The following is a 6,779-nucleotide window of genomic DNA, read 5'->3' as shown; positions in this document are numbered from 1 at the left end:
TGGTCCTCTCTCGGCCCTTGCCCCTGAGCCTGGGGGCCAGCTAGGGGGTCCACACTCCCAGACCAAGGCAGAACCACATGCAAACGTCTGTTCCTGCCCCCTGCACCTTTGGTGCACCTGGTGCTGCACCAAACCCAGCACCACTGCCTTTGTGTGAAGGCACAGAGCTGACCTAGGGGCACAGTGGGCTTCTTGCTCTCCCTGCTGCCCTGAGGCTGCTGGGTCAAAGAGGTCTTGGGCATCCACCCCCTTGCTCCCCCTTCCCTCTGACCAGGGCCTCTGCCCTCTAGGCCTTTGCAGTGTGGAGACAGCCCCTGCCAGCACCTCCCCTCTGAGTAGGCCTCAAATGAGGCCTAGCCCCATGGTGCCGGGAGCCAGCACACAAGATCCCATCCATGACAAGGTCATGAGGCGAAGGCCTGACAGGCAAGGAGGATCATGTTTTCAGGGATTCCAAAAAGCTGCCCCCTGGTTCTCACCTTAAAGATGATATCTGTCTTTCTGATGCTTGCTTCAATAGACTACTTCCTAACTCTGTGACACAGGCAGCAGGCCTTCCCTGATCTCTTTCCAAATAGCAGTCAATTTAGAACTTTAATCAATGTTTCCCAAGTGGTGGTATTTTATGAGCTTATCCAGGGTGAAAGGAGTGTTTTCATTTAAACTCCTTCACTGTATTTTAGTCTGTTTGGCAAATGCGTTTATGCCCTTGGTACTAATGTACATGACTGCTCACAACACCTTAATCATGAACAGCATAAAGAACCTGATCACACAAAAGGCCCTAATAGACACAGAGCCCTTTGGGTGTGAGGAAGCCCTATTAAAGAACATAAAACTATTTTTCTAAAAGTGGTTATAGTTAAAGATTTAGAAAAATAATAGTTTAAACCTGTTAATTTTAACCAGGAATGCTAAACAGGGGCTGCCTCACCGGAGCTGCAGAGTCTTTGTGTGGTAAACCTTTTAGATGAATTTAACTGATAACTTCTGCAAAAGGACTGACCTTTGTGTTCATTAAAGAATAGATTCTTTGCATTCTAGGACACAAAATGTCAATAGACTCCAAGGTCAGAAGATAATGTATAAGGCTCTCACAAAGAAGTTACAGAAAGCACCCTGGTTTCATGAAGGATAAGCTGATGAAATATTAAACTATCTTCCCCTTAAAAATGTACTAACATAGAATATACAAGCTATGGTAAAAAATTAAAGATTTGCCAGACTCTATTACACTCATCCAGTCTGGTCTCTCTCTCTCTCTCCTTTATTCACCGATGCGGTTCATCCTGAGGGTACCTCTGGATCCTGCTGAGGCTGGACCCCAGCACCAAGGGAAAGGTGCTAGCGGGGATGAGTCTGGGGAGCGGCCCGGGCATGAATGGACTCACAACCCACAGCCTGCCCCTACATGGGGCAGTATCTGTGGAGGCCAGGAAGGTCTGGGCACCCGCACACTCTGCTCCCTAGCCTGGGAGAGATGCACTTCAGGGTGGTCCTCTCCCAGGGCCCTTGCCCCTGAGCCTCGTGTGGGCAAACCTCAAATGAGACCTAGGCCCAAGGGAAAGGCGCTAGCAGGGATGAGCCTGGGGAGGCACCCGGGCATGTCTGGCACACCCTGCAGCCTGCCCCTTCACGGGAGAGTATCCCCAGAGGCCAGGAAGTTCTGGGCAAGGCTGGCCAAGGGCCGAGGCCATGCTGGGACCTGCCCCTGATCTGTGGGGCCTCTGAGCAGAACCGGCCCTCTCCCGCTGGAAGACCTCCCCGGCTGCCTCCAAAGGCCGGTTTGCAAACACTCTCGCCAACTGGCTGCCGCTCCCTCCCCGATGGAGGCCTGCTTTTCCCCCAAGCCACTCACTCTGCGCTCCAGGCCCTTGGAGTGTGGAGACAGCCCCTGCCAGCACCTCCCCATCATGTAGACCTCAAATGAGGCTTGGCCTGGGTGAGAGGCATTAGGGAGTATGAGACTGGGGAGGCGCCTGGGCATGTCTGGCACACTTCCCACATCCTGCACCTTCAAGGGGCAGAACCCCCGGAGGCCAGGAAGTTCTGGGAAAGCATGACCAAGGGCAGGCACCATGCTGGGTTGTGCCCTTGGCCTGTGGGGCCTCTGAGCAGAATCGGCCCTCTGTCGCTGGAAGACCTCCCCGGCTGCCTCCAAAGGCTGGTTTGCAAGCACTCTCGCCAACTGGCTGCCACTCCCTCCCTGATGGAGGCCTGCTTTTCCCCCAAGCCGCTCACTCTGCTCCCTAGCCCGGGAGAAGAGTGCTTTGGGGTGGTCCTCTCTCAGGGCACTTGCCCTTGAGCCTTGGGGCCAGCTAGGGAGTCCACACTCCCAGGCCAAGGCAGAACCACATGCACAAATCTATTCCTGCCCCCCTTCACCTTCAGATAGCTCAGGTGAGCCAGAGTCTGTCAGGCAGCTCCTAGGCAACCCCAGCAGCACCGCCTTTGTGTGAAGGCGCAGAGCTGACCAAGGGGCACAGTGGGCTTCTTGGTCTCCCTGCAACCCTGGGCCAAAGAAAGAGGTCTTGGGCCTCCACCCCCTTGCTTCCCCTTCCCTCTGACCAGGGCCTCTGCCCTCTAGGCTTTTACAGTGTGGAGACAGCCCCTGTCAACACCTCCCCTCCAAGTAGACCTCAAATGATGCCTAGCCCCATGGTGCCGGGAGCCAGCACCCCAGCTCCCACCCATGACAAGGTCATGAGGAGAAGGCCGACCAGCAAGTCGGATCATGTTTTCAGGGATTCCAAAAAGCTGGCCCTGGTGCTTAAAGATATCACCTTAAAGATGATATCTGTCTTTCTGATGCTTGCTTCAATAGAAGCTACTTCCTAATTCTGTGACACAGGTAACAGGCCTTCCCTGATCTCTTTCCAAATAACAGTAAATTTAGAGCTTTAATCAATGTTTCCCAGGTGATGGTATTTTATGAGATTATCCAGGGTGAAAGGAGTGTTTTAATTTAAACTCCTTTGCTGTATTTTTGTCTGTTCAGCAAATGCGATTATGCCCTTGGTACTAATCTACTTGACTGCTCACAACAACTTAATCATGAACAGCATAAAGAACCTGATCACACAAAGGGCCCTAATAGACACAGAGCCCTTCAGGGGTGAGGAAGCCCTATTAGAAAACATAAGAATATTATTCTAAAAGGGGTTATAGTTAAAGATTTAGAAAAATAGTAGTTTAAACCTGTTAAATTTAACCAGGAATGCTAAACAGGGACTGCCTCACCGGAGCTGCAGAGTCTTTGTGTGGTAAACCTTTTAGATGAATTTAACTGATAACTTCTGCAAAAGGACTGATCTGTGTTCATTAAAGAATAGATTCTTTGCATTCACCTAGGTCACAAAATGTCTATAGGCCCCAAGGCCAGAAGATAATATATAAGACTCTCACAAAGAAGTTATAGAAAACATCCTGGTTTCATGAAGGTTAAGCTGATGAAATTATTAAGCTATCTTAACCTTAAAAATGTACTAATTTAGAATATAATAGCTACAGTAAAAAATTAAAGATTTTCCAGTCTCTACTACACCCCTCCAGTCTGGTCTCTCTCTCTCTCCTTTTCTCACTGATGCCATTCATCCTGACGGTACCCCTGGATCCTGCAGAGGCTGGACCCCAGCATCTGGGGAAAGGTGCTAGCGGGGATAAGCCTGGGGAGGGGCCTGGGCGAAACAGGACTCACTCCCCACAGCCTGCCGCTTCATGGGGAAGTACCCATGGAGGCCAGGAAGGTCTGGGCAAGGCTGGCTAAAGGCAAGGGCCATGCTGGGTTCTGCCTCTGGCCTGTGAGGCCTCTGAGCAGAACCGATGTTGGGGCACAGTGGGCCTCTTGTTCTCCCTGCTGCCCTGAGGCTACTGGGCCAAAGAAGTATGGGGCATTCTCCCTCTTGATCCACGCGTCTCTCTGACGAGGTACTCTGAGCTCTAGGCCCTTGCAGTTTGGATAAAGAATTTGGCTCACCAGATCGCTCGGAAGGTGCAGGGGGCAGGCACAGACATGTGCATGTGGTTCTGCCACGGCCTGGCAATGTGGACATCAAAGTTTGACCCCAGGATGAGGGGTAAGGGCCTGGAGAAAGGACCACCCCGAGGCGCTTTTCTCCCAGGCTTGGGCGAAGAGTGCGCGACTTGCGCGAAAAGCAGGACTCCCACGGGCAGGGAGCGGCAGCAGTCTGGCGAGAATGCTTGCAAACCTGCCCTTGGAGGCATTCGGGGAGGTCTTCCTGCAGGAGAGGGCTGGTTATGCTCAGAGTCCGCACAGGCTAGGGGAAACACCGGGCAAGATTCCTGACCTTGGACAGCCTTGCCCAGACCTTCCTGGCCTCCGGGGCTGCTGTCCCATGAAGGGAAGGCTGCCTAGAGTGTGTCCAGTCACGCCTGGTCGACTCCCCAGGCTCTTAAACCCTAGCGCGTTTCTCTTGGGCTTGGTCTAATTTAAGGCCTACTTAGAGGGAAGGTGCTGGTCTGGGCTGTTTTCACACTGAAAGGGTCTGGAGCTCAGACGGCCTGGTCACAGGGAAGTGCTGAACAAAGGTGTGGATGCCCAAGGCCTCTTTGGCCCAGCCGCCTCAGAGCACCTGGGAGAGCAAGAGGCCCCCTCTGCCCATAGGTCGGCTCTGCACCTTGACACACAGGCGGTGCTGCTGGGGCTACCGAAGACAAGTCTGAGAGAATCTGGCGCAACCGAGCTCTGGGAAGGTGCAGGGGGTAGGAACAAACGTGTGAATGTGGTTCTGCCTCACCCTGCGAGTGTGGACTTCCAAGCTTGACTCCAGGCTCAGGGGAAAGGGCCCACAGAAAAGACCACCCCGAAGCGCTTTTCTCCCGGGCTTAAGAGCAGAGTGCGCGACTTGCAGGAAAAGCAAGCCTCCCTCGGCAGGGAGCGGCAGCAGTCTGGCGAGAATGCTTGCAAACCGGCCTTTGGAGGCAGTCGGGGAGGTCTTCCTACGGGAGAGGCCTGGTTCTCCTCAGAGTCCCCACAGGCCAGGGAAAACACCCAGCAAGTTTCCTGCCCTTGGTCAGCCTTGCCCAGGCCTTCCTGGCTTCCGGGGCTGCTGTCCCATGAAGGGGCAGGCTGCGGCGTGTGTGTCTAGATATGCCCGGTCTCCTCCCCAGTCTCTTACCCCCTAGCGCATTTCCCCTGGATCTAGGCCTCTTCTGAGTCCTACTCGGAGGGGAGTTGCTGGCAGAGGCTGTCTCCACACTGCAAGGGCTTGGAGCTCAGACGGCCTGCTGAGAGGGAAGTGGGGAGCAAGGGGGTGGATGCCCAAGGCCTCTTTAGCCTAGCAGCCTCAGGGCAGCTGGGAGAGCAAGAGGCCCACTCTGCCCCTTGGGCGGCTCTGCCCCTTGACACACAGGCTGTGCTGCTGGGGTGGCCGAGGAGGTGCCTGACAGACTCTGGCTCACTCGATCTCTCGGAAGGTGCAGGGCACAGTAATAGACATGTGCATGTGGTTCTGCCTCGACCTGGGAGTGTGGACTTCCAAGCTTGACTCCAAGCTGAGGGGCAAGGGCCCAGAGAAAGGACCACCCCGATGTGCTTTTCTCCCGGCTTGGGAGCGAATTGCGCGACTTGCGGGAAAAACAAGCCTCCCTTGCGCTGGGAGGTGCGGCAGCCGGCGACAATGCTTGTAACCGGCCCTTGGAAGCAGCCGGGGAGGTCTTCATGCGGGAAAGCGGTGGTTCTCCTGAGAGGACCCACAGGCCAGGGGCAGCACCCAGCATGGTCTCTGCCCTTGGCCAGGGTTGCCCAGACCTTCCTGGCCTCCGGGGCTGCTGCCCCATGAAGGGCAGGCTGCGGGGAGTGTGTCCAGACATGCCTGGTCGCCTCCCCAGTCACTTACCCCCTAGCATATTTCCCCCGGCCTACGCCTCTTTTGAGTCCAACTCGGCGGGGACGTGCTGGCAGAGGCTGTCTCCACACTGCAAGGACTTGGAGCTCAGACGGCCTGGTGAGAGGGAAGTGGGGAGCAACGGGTTGGATGCCCAAAGCCTTTTTCTGCCAGCAGCCTCAGGGCAGTTGGGAGAGCAAGAGGCCCACTCTGCCCCTAGGTCGGCTCTGCCCCTTGACACACAGGCTGTGCTGCTGGGGTTGCCGAGGAGCTGCCTGACAGATTCTGGCTCACTCGAGCTCTCGGAAGGTGCAGGGCTCAGGAAACGACGTGTGCATGTGGTTCTTTCTTGGTCTGGGAGTGTGGACCTCCAAGGTTGACTCCAGGCTCAGGGGCAAGGGCCCAGAGAAAGGACCACCCCGATGTGCTTTTCTCCCGGCTTGGGAGCGGATTGCGCGACTTGCGCGAAAAACAAGCCTCCCTTGCGCTGGGAGGTGCGGCAGCCGGCGACAATGCTTGTAACCGGCCCTTGGAAGCAGCCTGGGAGGTCTTCATGCGGGAAAGCGGTGGTTCTGCTGAGAGGACCCACAGGCAGCACCCAGCATGGTCTCTGTCCTTGGCCAGGGTTGCCCAGACATTCCGGGCCTCCGGGGCTGCTGCCTCATGAAGGGCAGGCTGCGGGGAGTGTGTCCAGACATGCCTGGTCACCTCCCCAGTCTCTTACCCCCTAGCGCATTTCCCCTGTGCTTGGCCTAATTTAAGGCCTACTCGGAGGGCAGGTGCTGGCATGGGCTGTTTTCACACAGCAAGAGCCTGGAGCTCCGACGGCCTCGTCACAGGGAAGTGCGGAAGAAGTGTGTGGATGCCCAAGGCCTCTTTGGCCCAGCACGTTCCGGGCAGCTGGGAGAGCAAGAGGCCCACTCTGCCCCTAGA

Source organism: Muntiacus reevesi, unplaced genomic scaffold (genome assembly GCF_963930625.1).
Source record: "Muntiacus reevesi unplaced genomic scaffold, mMunRee1.1 SCAFFOLD_49, whole genome shotgun sequence".
NCBI classification, from domain to species: domain Eukaryota; kingdom Metazoa; phylum Chordata; class Mammalia; order Artiodactyla; family Cervidae; genus Muntiacus; species Muntiacus reevesi.
This window is presented reverse-complemented; position numbering follows the sequence as displayed.